Raw genomic sequence first — 18441 nt, 5'->3', positions numbered from 1 at the left:
AGATTTGTGTTATCCTTTTAATCCCTCTAAGTAAAGCAAGTGCCTGTGCTTAAGTCCAGGGTGTTCCCAGAAGATATATTTGATTTTACATCATGAGTTATACAGATTGCAATTTTCAGGTTATTTACTCTGTTTCCTTTATTGATTACTATTGTTGATATTACCCACTGCACCAAGTTTGGTTGAGTTCATTCTGGTAATGACATTGTGAAAGACACATAGAAATGGGGCCAGCGAGTTCTGTCAAGCCTGCACAGAGTGGTTTGTGCTCCTATTCCAGTCTTACCAAACACAAATGTGGGAAATTTCAGTCCAAAGCAGGAGCCAACACACCCGGTGCATGTGACAAAGTCCTTGACAATGATGGGAGTTACTTGCTGCTCCTATTTACTGTTGTCCTATCAAAATATTTTTCAATACTTGGTAGAAATATTTTATGAGTGGGATGAGCACGTGCAATTACATTTATTTAAAGCTGTAAGAAGCCCTGTCCTTCGTGAATTAAAACTCATATTAAAAAAAATAAGGAAGAAAGGGGTTTTTTTAATCGGTTTGGGATTTTTTTCACAAGATACTTTCTTCATGAGTCTTAGAAAATAATTTTCTACACGATATTTTTCTCTTAAAAATTACCCTCTGACTTCATCCTGACAGAAACATCCTCTAGCATGAACCAGGCTTCTTCAGGAAGGAAAGGAGTGTGTTGGAGGAAAAAAAAAGTTTCCTGGAAAAAGCTAATCAGTATAAAAGGGAAATGGTCAGCAGCATCTGCAATAATTTTGAGGAGAAACTGAAGTAATCCAAATGTGAAAGATATTTTTCAGCAACAGGAAAGTACATTATTTTCCTCATCATGTACCCTGTACTTTGTTCTTCTCCCCTGGGGGAGCTGCTTTGTGCTTTTTTTTTTCCTTTTGAAACTTAAAAGGTTTGAGAAGGAATAAAAACTGAAGTGAGTCATAAATTGAAAATACATGTATACGACAACATGCTTTGTCTTTGCTCTTCAGTTAACTGTACTGACCTTAATAAGCAGATTAGACACGTCTGTGCTATGCATCCCTGTATTCCCTCAGCATTTTGGTAACCTGGCAGCTTTGCATTCCCTGTTCCTCAGGGCTGTGAGATGGTTGGTGACAGTGGAGGTGGCACTTGCAGGTTTGCTGTGCACACAGGCACCTCTGCCGCTGGAGTCCTAGCCTTAGGAGGCGTCTCCTTGATCCTCCAGGGAGAAGGGAGAGAGAGGCAGCAGGGCTGGGCAACGGGGCCAAGCCCTGATGGGGTGGTGGAGGTCTTAGCTGCTCCCCAGGGAGTGGGAGCACCTTCACTTCACTGGGTGAAGTGCACCTTCACCTGCTGTGAAATGTTCAGCTGTGCAGAACAGGGAGAAGGCAAGGGAATGGAAAGGAAGAAAGGAAAAGGGAACTGCGAGTCTGAGCAGCACTGACATTGCTTTTGGCCATGAACTCTGGAGAACCTAGAGGTAAAAAACTCCACTATGGTGATGTGATTTCCTTTGAGCTCTGGCCTGGTGTGCACTCTAAAGAAAGTCACTTTAGCTCCAGACCTTGGCTGCCTCTTCCCACTGCTCTCTTTTTTTTTGTCTCTGCTCTGATGGCAGACCCCGTGGGAGCCAGCACACCTAGAACACATTGCAAGGGTGGTTCTGGTTCCTGCCAAACCTGTAAACAAATCTTTGCTTAAAGAAGTGCTTCAAAAGATGTATTTTAGAAATCTGAAGGGAGTAGCCAGTGTTCTCTCTGAGTGCTTCTGAGTTTGTGCCCAAAAGGGCTTGGTATTTGACTCTGCTGCTCTGGTTGTGGTTTAGTTTTTATCGTCTAATCCTACTCTTTTCATGCAGGAACTGAAAATTGCCCAAAGACATATTTTTGAAAGCACACCATAATCATGCAATTCTGGTTTCTATCACACCCTTAAAGGGACATTTTCTGATCTCACTCACACCCTGGCAGGCAGGCAGACTTTGCTGTGGCTTTGTGTGCTGGAGCAGAGAGACCAGGAGAGATATGAAAGCCACAACTGTTTGTTATGCAGAACATGGTTATTTTGGTGTCTTGCCAGTCCTGCCAGAGTATCAACAGATGTTGCATATGTGATTAGAGCCTATCCAGGTAAACAGAAGGAAACTATGAGGGTTGATATAGCTGCAGTCTCTAGTTTTTTGGTTAAATTGCTAGAACCATAAATAAAACCCACTCACTTGAAAATATCTTGGATTTGCTGTTTTCTTGGGTTTAAAAGACTTTCCTGAGGGAGTTGCTTTTAACTTTGATAGAAGGAGTCTGATTATTTAATTTTTAAAAATAGCTCAAAGAAAATATTATCATTTTTCAGGAAAAGCAACAGTTACTGGTAGAAACATGCTGTTGCTGGTTTACAGACTTGGAAAGCCAGTCATATTGTACATAATTTCTGATGTGCAGTATGTTATACTTGACTATAAAAAGGCAGAGCTAAGCCTAGGTAGGAGCAGTGACTGGCTTTGAAGGGCAGACCTGAGTCTGGGGAGACAGGGCAGCCTGGATTGTGAGGCTGGACTGCTTTTCCAGGATTGTGTTTCCCTGATAAAATCACTGCCCGATTCTCTGCTTTGGGCCAAATGTGCAAAATACCACAGTTTATCAGGCTACTTAACCAAGGTGAATGTGTTCACTTTTTTTTATTGGTCTATCTATTTATTTTTACCAAGAAGCTATAAGTGGCATACTCTGCTCCTAGATCAGAAAGTGCTGCAGCCAGCACCACCGAGTGGGCATAAGGCAGGGCTGTGTGCCAGGGGAGCACTGACAAGGCTTCCCTCTCATCCTGCTCCCTCTGCAGCTGTGCATCCTCTCTGCAGTGCAAGCCTCAGATTCGGGAGATTTTCAGGGTTACTGTTAATTCCAGTGGGAAATGGCACAAATGTTATATAGAAAATTACATGGTGGGGAACTACTGAGTTTTACACATTGATTTCAATAGAGCCTTTCATACAGCTGGAAGACTAGAATGTGATCCTGTGCCTTACTTTCTCTTGGATGTAACCTAAGAGGAAAAGTGGGAGACTAAACGTTGCCTTTTAGGAATCTGGCCCTTCGCCTTTGATTTTATTCCAGAGCGGAAGTAGCAATGTTTGCAGCTCCCACATTGCCGGTGTGTATATCATTCTAGACAGCAACTTCTTTGTTCAAAGATGCTTTTAGATGTAGGATTGAGTGTATTGAGTGCAGTGATGTTTAGCCTTGTGTTTTTACCCATATACCTGCAGGTCTGTCATGGCTGTAATCTTCTGCTGATGCATATGTTTCTGGTCTACGGGCAGTCTTTCACAGCATTGTTAATGGCAGTGTGCTCTTTCACAGAGAGCCATGGAAAACACCTGCCTTCTACAGCTGCCAAGTTTTTTTTAGATGTAGTCTTCATTGCACTGTGCTTATCTTTTATACATACATGCATATATACATAAATACATGCATAAATAGACAGATGAATATTTTATGTAGGAATTTTCTCTCCGCTATCATGAAATGGTAAGAGCGACTAAATATAAAAATGTGAAATAACAATGAATACCTTAAATGTTCCTACTTTTAGTCATTTCATACTGTGAATGTATATAAATGCATTGTTTTCAACGATCAGTTTTTTGAAACTCATGATGCATTTTAATAGCAGCAAGAGATTAATGAACAAGTGCCTACATTACTCTGTAGTGTATGCGCAGTCGTGGGGGTTTTAGGTATAATTTTAAACAATTTTATTTTTTTTTATTGAAGTGCCAGAGCTTTTGTTTCCATGATGCAGAATCTGGCTATATATTTATGGGGATAAGAGAAAAGAAAAATTAATACCTATTCCCCAACAAGCTAATAATTTTTGTCTTGCAACATAAAAGGCTATTATATTAATATGTAAATACTCTAGTTTGTATTTGCCATGATAAAACTGGAGATAAAAATGCAAAATTAGGCATGATAAGGCCTATGCAGAAGTAAGGTCTGGTGAACATCTCATAGGCTAAGGAAATCCGGTTTTTTTAATTGATTTTTGAAGGAAATACGCTGTGTGAAGATGGAGAATAGGTTATCTTGGAAGGGACAGTTTTTCCACTGGCATACAAGCTATCAGTTTTCTAGTGCTAGTGTGAGAAATAGAAAAGCTGTACCTTGTCAGGAGGAGAGCTGTAAAGCCACCAGTCCTCTGTTCCATCGAAGCAGGTGATGGCTGACAGCTCTGCCGAGGGGTAATGTGTGGTACAAAGGTGCTGCTGTGGGAAACCATACACACAGCATGTCTGAAGGCAGGACGTTACACTGGGGAAGGAAGAGAAATATAGTATTTAGGTTTTTAAATGTTACTTCTCTGAGCTGCAATAGATAAGTCATCCCTAAGAGAAGGGGCAGTTTGGAAGAACAAGGGTGGGAAATATTGCATGCCACAGAAAATTGCCACAGTGCGTAGGAACGATAACAAACACAGGCTTCCATTTATTTTCTTATGTATTATGGTTTTTCAGACAACATCAGCATTATCCTTCTAGGAAAGGCTGCTGTGGTGGCCCCAGAGAACAACTCCTCCTCCAGGTGACTGCATTTGCTGGTAAGATGTTTTCCATCCAACTCTTCTGAGATGTTTTCTAGTTCAAATACAGCCCCAAATAATCCATTTACAAGGAGCTGTTGCTGAACAAACACACACTGAGAACAAGCACAAACCTGTAAAGTTTCTCTCCATCTTGTGAAATCCTTTTAAAGGCCTCAAAAAGGAGGAGGAGAAATAGCATCCTCTGAGGCCCCAGATGTGGGGCTGGTTAGGGTCCTAAACACATCTCTTGCTGCTCATTCCTAGACATATTGAGACATGGCAGGGAAATAGTGTCCCTGAGTTAAGGCTGAGCAACATCATGGAAAAGCTAGTGTTGAGGATAAAATATTGATAAAACGGGAATTTGTCAACCAGTCTGTTGTGAGCTGTGTATACGAGGCTGTTAAAAGGCAGGGATGAAGGTCCTGTGGAAGCACCCCCTTGGGTAAGCAGAGACAGCTCGCTGAAGAAACAACGAGCTGTCAAGCAGGAATAGTTAATGGAAGGGCTTGTGAGGGTGCAGCTTCCCCTGAAGATCAGGTGGTGACATTTCAGAGCCATTTCATCAAGGGAGGGGAGTGAGATGTACAAGGCAATGATCTTAGAGCATTGTGATAGCATTCCCTAAAGGGGGAAGGAAAAATAAATTAGATCAGTGATCTCCCTGAGCAGAGCTGCCAGTTGTTAACATCTCTGAAGGGAGTGCACAAGCCAAGATGACACTGCTGAAGAAAAAGGAGGAACTCATTTGTCTAGATGTACTAATGCATTATTTTGATTGTACCTGTGCTGGTGAGCCCCTGTTGCAGGAGGTTAGGCCTTGACAAATACTGATTAAACAGCCCCTTTCTGAGGATAAGCTGTTGCAGAACAAAGCAGATAGGCAGAACTGAAAGTGTTGTTTTCCTTGAGGAAGTATATGTGGAAATGTCAGAGCCCTGTTGGCCTCTGATGCTGCCCAGGATCGACAAGAAGAGCCCTCAAAGTTTTCAAAGGTGATGTTAGGATTTAAAATGCAATTGCAGTCTGGTGTCCCTTGTTACCCTGCAGATGCAGTGTCTTTCAAATGTAATCTGAACACATGATTTTTAATGGAGTGTGTACTACTAATCGCTCAAAAATCAGTGTTGTTTTTTTTTCCTTTATAATGAGACTGAGCTTTTTATTCGTATGTGGATGGAATTTTGCCAGGAAGGCTTATGTCAAGTGGTTTCATTCAGCAATGTGAAAACTCGTGTGCTTGTCTCGGCAGGTAGAGAGAAGTGGAAATCATACACTTGCAAAGAATGTAACTAATGACTCCACTTCTGTATGTTTTTTTCCAGGGAGAAAGTTGGTGTATAAGTCTTCAAAATGTGACTCAAAATGAGACAAAATTTTCCTAGCCCAAATGTTTAAGTCTGTGTTAAAACATAAATATTGCTTTGTGGCACCACTATGCATTGCTGAATAAAACTTTATGTGCAATAATCAATAATTAATTGGAAAAGCTGTGCTAGGAATTTTAGTGAACTGTTCATTACTTTAAGCTATCTTGATTAGAAAATCAGCAAGCAGTTTGCATTTAACTTGCAGCTGCAGTACCCCTTGCCTTCAGTATTCTCTAGACCAGCCCCAGAGTGTTTGGACACTCATGTTGTGCTGGGGCTGGGGTGTCACCTATGGAGCAATGTCAATGACATTTCCCTGCAGCCACCACCTGCCAGCGTGACTTTGCCTTCTCAGGCAGCTGTTCAGGCTCTGGCAGGAGCAGGCAATGCCCAGCTGACCCTTTACAATGGAGGTTTGTCTTGGCAGGTTGGCTCTCTCTTGTCCCCAGTCTTCTGCTCAATGTGAGCACCGTCCCCAACCCAACACAAAGTTCAGAACCACAGGAAAGATGTCTCGGAGCATCTCATCTCACTGTGATGGTAATGACAAGGAAAGGACTGTTACCATATGATTTAACATTTGGATTTTTGTGCTGCAGCTTGTGGTGGGGATGATCTGAAATGTGTAATGGTGTAGGGTGTAGTTCAGGGTTATTGCTGAAGGGGAGGAGTGGCACCGTTTAGGAAATATATTTCATCAGACCTGGCTCCAAGGTGGGAATACAGTTCCCTCTCTGGACTTGGGTCATCTCCTCAGCTGCCTTTTCCCTCGGCACAGCAAGTTAATTGTTTTTTGCAGGAGGAGAAGCAAGGTATGCAGGGCTTCTCTTCCCTGCAACATGTTCAGTGCTGTGCTGAGTTTCTCATGTTTAATAATTGAGCTGATTCAGCCTTTCAGCAGGATAGCAGTGGTCTGAAACAAGGAATTGGTTTAATACCTTATGACAGAACTAATGTTAACACTTTAATTTTCCCGCTGGCAACAGGGAGCCTTCACTTGGCTTTGCCACAACCAACAGCTTTTCCAGCTCATGGGTGACAGCCTCCCTTCTCTGTGCAAAAAAAAAATGCAGAATCTCTCCCTTCCTTACAGGGAAATTAAAGAAATAATTCGTAGTTACACTATGAAGCCGGCAAAAATTGGCAACAATGAGAGATGAAGACTTCAGTATTTTAGTAAAATATTTCCTTGAAGAGATGTTTCTAACGGAGATTGATGACAACCAGGAAGCTGAAAGACTATCCATTAAAGAAGATCTAACATGACTCCAGATAGAAGCTAAGTATTTTTAAAAAAACTAACTGCTTTTTAGTTTTGATTAATGACTTGGCACCAGAAATTGGACATTTAACAGGACTGGGTTCACTGTGGAAATGAACATCACTGGGAGTCACTGATGCAAAGCTAAAAGTTTAGAGTAATGACCAGAAAAGCCCATTATTTTACTTTTTCTTGTATTTCTATGTGTATGTGCAAGGAGTGGGTGACGTTGTTTCTCTGACAGCTGCTAGGTCGGAGGCTTTTGTGCTCAGAACAGTACAAAACCTTGTGTTCTAGCATAAGATCAAATCTAGATACAAACAGAAATGTATCATTTCTATTTGTGACCATGAATTTCAATAGGAAGCAGGTTCTGCACTCAGTAGGAGATATTTTTAAAGACAGTTGGCATCAACAGAAAGTAAATGAGATTAAGGGTGTTTCTTCTGTTTTATAAGCAAAGTACATATCAGGTTACAAGCCCAGTTCAGTGCAGTTTCATTTACCCATCTTATTCTTTGCAGAGGCAAACTCTGCTAGTTTTCCTGAAGAGTTGATAGTCAGAAACCTTAGATCTGAATGCAGAAGAGGAAAAAAGCAGTTTAGGAAATGTTATAAACCTATACGGCTCTAAGCATGTATAAAAATACATTTTGGGCTTGAATTCTCAAGAATCTCTTATGAAGAGAGTATGGCTTTAGTGAGTGCTTCAGTTTTTCTCTCCTGGCTGGGTCAGACAGAGAATCCACTGTCAGGATGCATCCCTGCTTGCAGCCATTTTACACTTTCCCCACGTTTTGCTCTAATCTTCTCACAAGCATTCCCATACCTCGGCACCTGCACGAGATGTGTGTGTGTTAAATGTGTGTTAAATCAAGTAATGGCTGCCTGGGCCTTGTTGTGATTAGAGCTGCTGTGAGATGTTCTCCAGAGACTTGGGCTCTACTGAAAAATCTCCTCCAGGTAGATTAGGAATAGCTCAGCAGCTTGCTTCCCTCTTCCCATCGAGTTTTCAATGAAAAGGCGAGTCTGAAAGCTGCCAGTACTTATATTTTTATATTCCTCTGCACTATCTGAGGATGATATCAGTTATCAGCACCAAAAGAGAGAGTGAGAGAGAGAAACGTTGTGCTCACAGTAAAACATGGATATTTTGAGCTCATTCCTTAAGTGTGGGAGGGAAGGAGTTAGGGATTAGCTGGCGAGAGGGGGATATTTAGTGGAGGTGTTTCTCTACTGACTTCAGCCAGGATCTCTCATGGCTCATAAATTTGACTAGCAGTGCTTTTGTTTCTCGTGTTGCTGAATGATATGGATCACCGGATAGCTATTTTCCTTTTCTTTTCCGTTTGTTTTATTATTTTCAAACTCTCTCATTTTAGATAAAAAGACATCACCAGAATAAAGAAACCAAAATAGCCAGGCTTATTTTGTCTCATTTTTTATGTCTCGTCATTCACATTATTCTTGATGGGTGTTCTTCCTCCTGAACTAGCAAGATTTCTCTTCCATTATGAAAAAGATCTTGATAGTTTTGTTCTGGAGTACATGATAACTGCCAAGTCAGTTTATAAACCACAATGAGGTTCCAAGGCCCAAGATAAGCCTGGTTCTATAGATCCCACAGCCCACATTTCTTTTAACTGAATGAGCTGTAGCCCCTCCTGGCTGGGTCTGCTGATGAGTTGAACATTCAGTAACTACAGATTGTGAATTGATGAAGTTAAACAGTAGCAGCAAGAGAATCTGCAGCTTCCTTTTCTTTCAATAGAGAAATCCATATATCCCTCCAGAGCCTTTTTAAAGACTTTCCAAATAAAGTTCAGGAGAATAAAGTGCCGTTAATTAATCACAACCAAATTTCCCAGTGCAAGGCAAGAACTGCTGCTTGTGGGACTAATGTTTGAAATCCCAGACCTCATTTGCACCTGTCTCTTGTGTCTTGGGGTTAAATTTTGTCTGTTTTTCTTTTCCCTGTGTTTTCTGATTGGGATTTACCCATTTATTTGTATTATCCTGGCATTTTTTATTCACTGGAGGGAATATTTGAATGGAAGATGCGATTTACTGAGAATAAAGAGCTCATCTGCTTTTCACAGCCGTAAGGATACATTCAAAACAGAATCTCCTTCTAAATTAGCATTGTGGCAGACTGAGTTACCCCTTTTAGGAAACTACTCTTCTATAAAAAGTTTTTTTTTATTTTACGAGAAGTATTTGAGTTTAATAAACAGAAGCAACTATTCATTCCACAGATCTGTTTCAAGAAGATGTGGGCATTTGGGGCTTTTTAGTTAGTTGGGGGTTTTTTCCTCATTTTTCTTCACTCTCCCAGATGATTTGTTCTAAAGTGTATTTCAGATGTTTTGTTATACCTACATTTCCCTATGCTTCATGCTTTTGGTAGGAATCTCTCTTTAACAGATAAATGATGTAATTTTTCTCCTCTGCACCAATAACTGTTTTCTCCAGGTCAACTTGTCATTGTTTTGTTGTTGTGTAAAAACTCTCAGGCTTAAAAAAAATGTTTTTTAACATTGTTTGTTTGGACTCAATTTTAATAAGTGAATTAAATAAGTGAAATAGAATACGAAGCATTTTAAATTAATTATTATGTAAAATGTAAGAAGTGCACTATGAATTATTTCTTTATACGATCAGACACATGACACTAGGACAGGAAGGTCATAGCTTCAGACAGAGAGACACAGGACAGCGGGAGATTTCCACAGCTCATTTAAAATAAGTTCATAGTTTTCTGGCATCTTTTGAATTTCGAGTCTGGTTGCTAAGGAAAAAAAAAAAACCCAAACATTAAGGACAAGGGAGATTTAATAGTTGTAGCTTTCTGAGCTCTTTTGATAATTCCAGCTTTCCTGTGTGAGCTTCAGTTTTCTTAACGTAACAGTTTACAATGAAATTGTTAACTATCCCTCCACTGAAGAATTGAGGTTCATTTAGATGTGCAGCCTTATTCAGTGTTAACTTTTGGAAACATTTTAGATATTACTTAAATTTTAGTGCCACCTTCCTGTTCAACTTGTATATTCAGACTACAGTGACAGCAACTGCTGCACAATTTCTTCACTGGGAGACAGGGTGAGTGTTATTAATGGCAAACATTTAAAATTCTCCCATGGTCCCTGCTGGATGTGCAGTGCAGCCATGGTTGGTGATGGCATGGTGACTGCAATCACCAGCCAGGCTTGAGCTGTTTGGCAGCAAGGGTTTGGAGTGCAGCTAGTTGCAATAAATGACAGAAGATGGTTGCTTAACTGCAGGCTCTGTGTTTTTCCTTTTTCCTCAGTGGTGAGGCTGTGACAGGAACTTTCAGGGAGAATTTAAGAATATCAGCTGTGATGGCCAAGTCTCTCAAAGGAAGTAGAGGAAGATGAGCTTTTTTTTTTTTAATTAATTTGAGGACCCTCTTGGCTATGAACCACATCCACATGTTTGCTACGGAATCAGTAATGGTCTGCTGTTTAAAAAAATCAGTAAACCTGGATGGCATGGAGGTACTTGCTGAGGTGTGGGAGAAGGAGAAGAGAGTGCAAGCAATGCTACAAAAATACTGCTCCTAGAGGTTTCCATACTGCATGCATGGGAGCTGCCTCATGTAAAAGCAAAGGAAAAATGCCATTGGAAAGAAACACTGCTTCGTGGGCATCTTGCATGCAAATACATCTGTGCTCACATCTGTGCTGGAATGCAGACATAGATACAGATCATTAACATCTATTTTCTGAAGGTGATCCAAGGTATCAATCACCTGAATTACTGCAGTAAAACCTGTCTTCTAATGAAACAAAAGTGAGACGTGAAAATAAAAGGTAACCTACTTTTAAATGTTTATAGAAGATAAAGGTTTAACCACAAGTCTTTCATCAAATGGAAGACAGTAGGAAAAAAAAGTTTAGAAAATGCCCTTTGGCTGCTCTTTACTGTGTGGTGAAACCTCACAGTATCTCACCTCATATACTATATGGGCCCTAAAGGCAGCTGGAAATGTTTAGAAATACGTCTATTTTGGTACATGGCTGCCTCTCTATCTGTTATATCCAGCAGGGTTTCAAGGAAGGGAGATATTTGCTTAAATGAAAAGCCCAGACCAAAGTGTGAGATGGTAAATGGTGCTCGAGGGTATACAGCAGTCTAAACGGTGCCCTCTGTTAAAAGAATCAGCCACCTGACTGCTCATTAGTTAGCAGTAAATAATGAGGAATAGCTTGAGGCAGGAGCTCAGAAGTGCAGATGTCCCAAAATATTCACCCAGTTTGTGGTGTCATGAGATCTGTAGTGTCGTAAGGTAAAATACACGTAATCCCTCTTCTGAGCAAAGTAAAGGATTTTACAGTCTTTGTGCAGTCTAGTAATTGTGTGTAATCTTTTCAGTGAGGATATCAGAAAAGGAAAAGCAAGGTTCATGAGATAAGGCAGTGACTGCATAATTTCCCCTTCCCTGTCATGTTGTGTGCCCTGAAGGCATTTAGCAATATGTGGACAACCCTGGAAATTCCCTCATATGCATGCTGCACCCTCCTCACTCTCAAAAGGCAGTAAGTGATGAATCTTGAATTAGATTAATAACAAATATGAATTTCTCATAGGGCTCCTGTTGTTTTAACGGGAAGACCAGCATCTCAAACCAGAATTATGCTGAAAAGAGGGTGTGCAGTGGCAAGGCTGTGGGAAAAGCCCAATTATATTTAACAGTGATGGTGCCATTGCAAAGAAATGCAGAGATATATTAGGTTTGAGTAGAAATTAATTTAAAAATCTATGGACAGTTTTGAAAAAGGTTTTGTATCTTTTCTTTTAAGGTATTTTTTTACCCTAGAGACTCCTCTTAGATCTGTAGCAAGTCTGGTTTTCTTTGCTAAATTTTATGTTGCTTTCAATTTTGAATGCTCTCTAAGGTCGGAAGATACCTACAGTAAAGTTGTTATAAGCATTTCAGTTACAAAGAATCTTCAGCCCCATTAAATTTTGATTAAACTTGGGCTCCTGAGTACCTACATTTTCCCTTTTCTGAACATTTACCTTCCTTTATTTTTTTTTTCTGTTTTTGCCAGTTTGGGTATGGCTCCCCAGCAGTCTGAGGCCATATGAAGCAACAGTCTTTGAAGAGATGAGAAGGAAGACCAAAGTCAAGGTCTGCTCTCCACAGCTATCCTGATGCAGCACCCCCTGCACTGGTGAGTAGGTGATACCTCTTGTCAGCTCTGTTCTGGCTTCTCTCCATCCCCCTGGCCCTCTGGCAGTGCATCAGAGCTCAGCCTCAGGCTCCAGTAGGTCTCTTCTCCTCTGGTATCAGGTGTCATCTTATGTCATCCTCTCCCTCCAGCTCACAGCTCTACCTGCCTTGATGTTTCTTTGATGTGTCCAGGTTAATCTCATACCAGACAGCCCCTGTGAAGGTACCTGCCCAGGAAGGTAGTCTGGGCAGACTGGGATGCCACGGCTGTTACACGCTTTTCAGTCATTGCTGCCGTAATCACTGCCTGGGGAGGGAGTGATTGAGGTCCCTGCTCTGTTCACAGTAGGTTTCTTACCTCCTCCTTGCCACAATCTGCCTCTACTTGTGGCCTATTTGCTGTGCTTTGCACATTCGTTATCTCAGCTGAACCCCCCTTTCCTCTGTCTTCTTACCTTTCAGCACTGTGTCAAATCCTGTTTGCTGAGAACCTGAAAAAAATTTTATCTGGTCTGAAAAATCAAACAAACACTGCTCAGGAACTATTTAAATCTCATAACCAGGGGGTTTAAATTAGAAAGTGGTTAGTGCTTGGGAAGAACTTAAAAATGCAGGCCTGGTCTGCAAGTCTAGGATCTTTCTTTTGTTCCTGTATGCCTCTCATTGATTTCAGCATATGTGGCAAAGACAGAAGGGATGTTTGCAAAGAGATGGGGAGCTGGGCTGTAGTGAGAAAGCATGGGGAGGGGAAGGATGGATGCCGGTGCTGAGTGCAGTCTACCAAAAAATGGGTAAATCTAACTGTGTCCTCACAGTCTGTGCCAGGCTGGGGCACCCTAATTCTTGATCTCTTCTTCCCTGCTGATTCTGGGAACAATTCCCATCTTGAGTCCTGCGTATGGGCAAAATATTTTATTTGCTCTGAGAGACCAAATTCAAAGGTAGAGGGGATCTCTACCAAATGGTCATTGAGCCTAGGAAAGGCTGATGTGGGACTGCTCTGGGAGCTTTATTCTGTGAGACAACTATCATTTTTTGTGACTGTTAAACTTTCATATTTTCTCTTTCTCTGTCATGCATTTACACAAGCTGAAATTTAAAAAGAAAGAGCAAGTGGAAAGAAAAGTGGGAAATCCAACCTCAATAAACTCTCTATAAAATCCACAAATTAAGGGCAAGTACATCATGAAAGCATATTAGTCAGAGAGCTATAAATTCCAGCAAATTGATTGTCATATATAATCAAAAACATACTATAATGTATAATAAGTTGAAATAAATACCACAAACCAACCTCAGGCTGTAAACGTTTAAGATTAGACCTTCATACCACATGTACCTGAGGTATAAATAAAGAAAGCATGAAGGCTTAAAAAAAAAAGGAAAAAAGGTGTGTGTCTTAAAAATGGGAATTGGGATGAAAATGCAGCCGTTTGAGTTACCTTTAGAAATGGACTTTAAGAGTTTTGACAGCAGAGATACATTGCAATGCACCACTCAGCAGTGACCAGTCTCCCCTTCTCGAGCTGAACCCATAGAAAAGCCTCTAGTGATGGTTCTCAAAGAGTTTGTCCTTCTTGCCCTGTGTGGAGGGACAAATGCAGTGGTTTGCTTTGAGCAGCCACAGTGGCAATGACCTGACTTGGTTGAGAGTGGTTGGAGGCAACCAGCTGGGACTGCAGGAGCTCTGATGGCTGCAGCACAACTCTGCCACATCCCAGACCTGCCTGTGCTTCTTGGGCTCTCCTTTTCACCCACAGCAAGCTGCCCCTCACCCACAGCTGCCTGGGGCACCTCACTTACAGACAGCCCCATTCACAGTGATTCAGCAGCTACCTCCTGGTTTGTGATGCTCACCATGCTAGTTGCTGATGGGTTGGTAGATTTCAGACCACTTGTCAAGTTACTGTCTGTACTCTTTTAAAAAAAATACTTTAACCTTCAAAGTTAGTATATGAAACTAGTAGAACAAAGCTAACAAGAGCCTGTGTTTTGTATGAACATGCACAATTGTTTCTATATGTAATCTGAAATGATGTGACCAGGATGCCCAGTGCCCCAGTGTTGAGGGAGAGGCCAGTTTCTTCTTTATTTAGTATATATACTAAATAGCTAGTTGCCTAAGGTGCTTTACTGCCTGCATTATTAATATGGTATAGGCCTATGGTTTCCAGTATCATATATGTGGAATTTAATTTCTCAAATCCTGAGCAATCTGCATCTAATCCTCCAGCAGGAAAGATGTTCAAAAATCATGGCACTGGGCCTTCTGTTTGAAACCACTGAGCTCAGAATAAGGAATATGTGATGAGCACTCTACTGCTAGGGTAGCATCCATGTTATTAAAGGCACAATTATACCAAATGGCAATGAGTGAAATCATACTGAGAAACCAGTTGGGATGGCTGGCAGCAGGACAGGGCAGCATGCAGGGTGGCTGGGCTGAAGAAGCCAGACCTAGTTCCACATGAAGGTTTCCCAGCCCATCTGGCTGTATCCACACCAGGGCAAAGATGGCTGGAAAGCAGGAATCTGCTGGCAGCTGGTGCTGCAGTACGGCTGGTGCAGGGCAAATGAAATCTCTTTGCTAAAGGCTGATAAGAGGCAGAGCAGCCTCACCTGAGCTGGCACAGACTGTGCCACAATCCCAAACACGGACCTGAAATTTAAGGCAGTTTTCATTCACATGGAGCCAAAACTGCACCATTCTGTCAGTAACTATTGCCAAAGCCCTTCAGGTGAAGATAGACTTGAGAAGTGTCCCGAAGCTGCCTGAAACCTGATACTTCCTTCCTGGTGGGATTCGAGTCCCACTGTCAATAGCATGTCAGTGCAAAACGGAAGCAGCAGTGTTTACAAAATTAACAAATGGACTTCAAGTTAAACACTGAGCAATTTGTGAGACTGCTTTTTTTCTCCAAGCCTTGACCAGTCTCCTGAGATTACTTGCAGGTGAATGTTCTGTTATTCTTTCTGGACTGACTTATTTTAACATCATGTCATTTTTAATTGCTTTTCTTGGGAAAATATGCTTGCAACTCCATCCTGTTAGCCTCCTTAGGGTTCTCTTGATGTTAACCTTTTCTCAGGGCTGCCTTCGCCCTTCCTAAATCACACATGTAGCTTTACTGGCTTCTAATTAATTACTGCAGTTGGGAATGCAAAACTGTATTCTGTATATGGTATGTGCCCTATGGTATTAAGCTCTGGGATTGCATAGAGTACAAAACTAAATGGCACAAGCTTATTTGTACTGGGCCCTGGTACTGCAAAGATATAAAGGCTGTACATATTTCGAGTAGTCTTGCTGACTTTCCTGGGACCACAGACAGGAAGAAAAAGTTCAGCACCTGCTTCAAAACTCAGAATCAGGACTTAAAATGTTAGCTCCTATAGCTCCTACAGCAAGAAGGAGAAGCTTTTATCACAAGACACCCTCAGACACATGCAAAGCAAAAAGCAGCTTCCTATCTGCCTGCCTTGCTTTGCTGGACCCTGATCCTCCATCCAGCCTCTGCAAAAGTGGAGGATTTCAGTGTTCACACCCCCAGACAAGTCTCAGGGAGTTCCTGACTGGGTGCAAAGCCCTTAGCAGGCGTGAGTTCCTTCTGCTTTATCATCACCAGTAACCATTTGGCATGAAGTGCATGAAGCATGTGATATTTTTAGCAAAATCAGTTACAGCCTGTGGACTGAAAGAACATGACTTGTTTCAACAAGTAGCAAATATGAATTTGGAGGAGAGGGCAGGAAAGTATCCAGAATTCAAATGGATATTATTACTTTTCACCAAGCAAGCAGGAGTCCTTGCAACAGGATCAAAATAACTCTTTGTCAAAAGTAAAAGGGTTTGCTGCCAAGGTTTACGAGGAAGAAGCTACACTAATGCATTAATTAGGTTATACAATGTTTATCTCCTTTTTTCCTTTTGGTTTGCACCATTAAATGTAAAAAGCAGATCCATCAACATCTAATGTTTCTTCAAAACACCATGTAGTGTCTAGAAAACTGAACTGTCAGACATGCTTGTCATGTACACATATTTTGTTATTAAATGTGTTTGGGCATGAGTTTTGGCAGGATTTCTTCACAACTCTCCTGAACTTTTCTTGACACCTTTTACGGCACGTAATACATCTGCAACTCAGGGCTGGTAAGCCCTTAACTCTTTAATTATGAGCCTAGAAACTCCCTTCCTAATTATTGTCCTATAAGCAACATGATCTAATTCTCATGCCAAAGCCCAGAAATTCATGCTGCAGGTGCTTTGCTTTGTTTGGCTGCCTTTTGCTAACTTTTTTTTTCTTTTTGCAGTGTCAGGAGAGTAGTGTGTGCTCTGCATTCTTGTCTCAGTGTAACCTTGGAGCAGTTTGCAGTCTCTTGCTAGCTGACCTGATTGAACTCTTGCATTTGCCACTTCTTCTTGCACCTTTTCCTCCATCTAAGGTCACTTACTCAGTGTATGCTGCTTGGACCAGGTTTAATCAGAGGAGCAATTTCCTCCTGTGAAGGGTTAGGGTTTAGTATTGGTAATTGTGTAGTTCCAAGTGTTGCCAGAAACTTCTTTCAAAGTGAGTGGGACTCATATAAGTACTGTAGGAAATAAAAGAACAAGACTCTTGTAGCTGATGTGTCTAATGTTACATAAATCCTTTTCTTCCCTCCAGGGAGACTGAAGTGGAAAATGCCTTCCAAAGGCTACAGAGGATATCAGTGCTGGAGAGCAAATGGACCCTGCCTGTCCTGACTCTGTAGCCTCCATGTGATCCCTTTGAAAATTTCATTTCCTTCTATTGGACTGATTTAAAAGAGAATAATGAAACTGGGAATTTTGCTCTTTTTCTTATGACTTGAGGGAGGAAGTCAGGAAAGGCTTGACTGATGATTTAATTAATAAAAGAGGAATTACTTACAAAACTGATTTTTGTGGAATTTCTACAGAAAATATAAATCATGAGTATTTCATCATAACTATTAAATCAGAAAAGAAAGATACAGCAATCTAAAATACCTAGAAAACACTTCCATCTTTCCAAAGTATTGGGAAGTCATATGTACTCATGCCATACTTGTATGAGACGATTTTATGTAAGCTTAAATATAAATGAGGAAATATATTTTGCTTTCTTACATTCTAAACAAAAAATATGTACTTTGTTGCAAAATGAATTTGTTTCCTTTGATATTCATTCAGCACTTATGTATCAAGTTGATCATCTTACTCAAAAAAAGATTTCTGTTCTTCCTTAAATCTGGAGTTGCTAGCACAGCCCCATCAGCCAACAGCATCCTTCCATGGCCTTTCAGAACACATACAAATGGCACAAGGTGTTAAGAGATGCAGGCCACGAGGCCAAGAAGTTTAATGATGGATTTATTATTGAAAAGTGTATGCGCTTTCCTGAAATACTCGTTGAACTTCAGGCTTCTCTTAAAGTTGCTGTTTAAAGAACAGAGTTCAGTACTGGAATTGTCTGTGCAATTTCCAGGGAGGAACCCAAAGGACCCCTCCTGGATGACAAATCGTGGAAATTTCCAAATCAAGTTGTAAACTTTCTTTCCGGGTAACTAAAAATTGCCAAAACTGACACTGTTCTCTAGGTTTATATACTGAAAGAGAGAGAGCTTAAATTTCATCAAAATTCCAGACCCAAACAAATTGAAACTTCTGCATTAGTTCATACTTGGGTTAGAATTTAATAATTTGGACTGGCTCTGGTAGCCATATTGGTTTTGCAATAGCAGCTTTCCTATGCCTGTATTTTTCCAGGCTGATAATTTTTGATAAAGCTTTCTAAGGTTCAAGATCAGCACCACCTGGAATCTTGTTTAAGAAAAGCAAAGTTATTTTCCTACCTCTTCCCGTGCAGCTGAGTAATTACTTTCAGTTTGATGTTTTTGTGTTAAATGGCATTGCTTCAAACTCTGTGCATGTCAAACAGCAGAAAGCTAGGGGAGTTTGAAAGGTTATCACTGTTTCTCTTCGAATTCCTGTGTACTGAAACCCTTCGGAGGTGGCTGCCTACTGCAAA

General features: G+C 41.0%; 1 long non-coding RNA gene across 1 annotated transcript; it reads left to right on the top strand.

Annotated features, from left to right (window-relative positions):
* The first annotated feature begins 7059 nt into the window (after positions 1 to 7059).
* Positions 7060 to 17554, top strand: LOC148224244 (uncharacterized). Its single transcript, XR_015802849.1, has 4 exons — positions 7060 to 11045; positions 11608 to 11771; positions 12288 to 12410; positions 17077 to 17554. It is a non-coding gene; the product is annotated as an uncharacterized LOC148224244 (long non-coding RNA).
* Positions 17555 to 18441: the final 887 nt, after the last annotated feature.

The sequence above is a fragment of the Sturnus vulgaris genome, chromosome 3 (assembly GCF_052056855.1).
Source record: "Sturnus vulgaris isolate bStuVul1 chromosome 3, bStuVul1.hap1, whole genome shotgun sequence".
Lineage (NCBI taxonomy): Eukaryota > Metazoa > Chordata > Aves > Passeriformes > Sturnidae > Sturnus > Sturnus vulgaris.
This window is presented reverse-complemented; position numbering and strand designations above follow the sequence as displayed.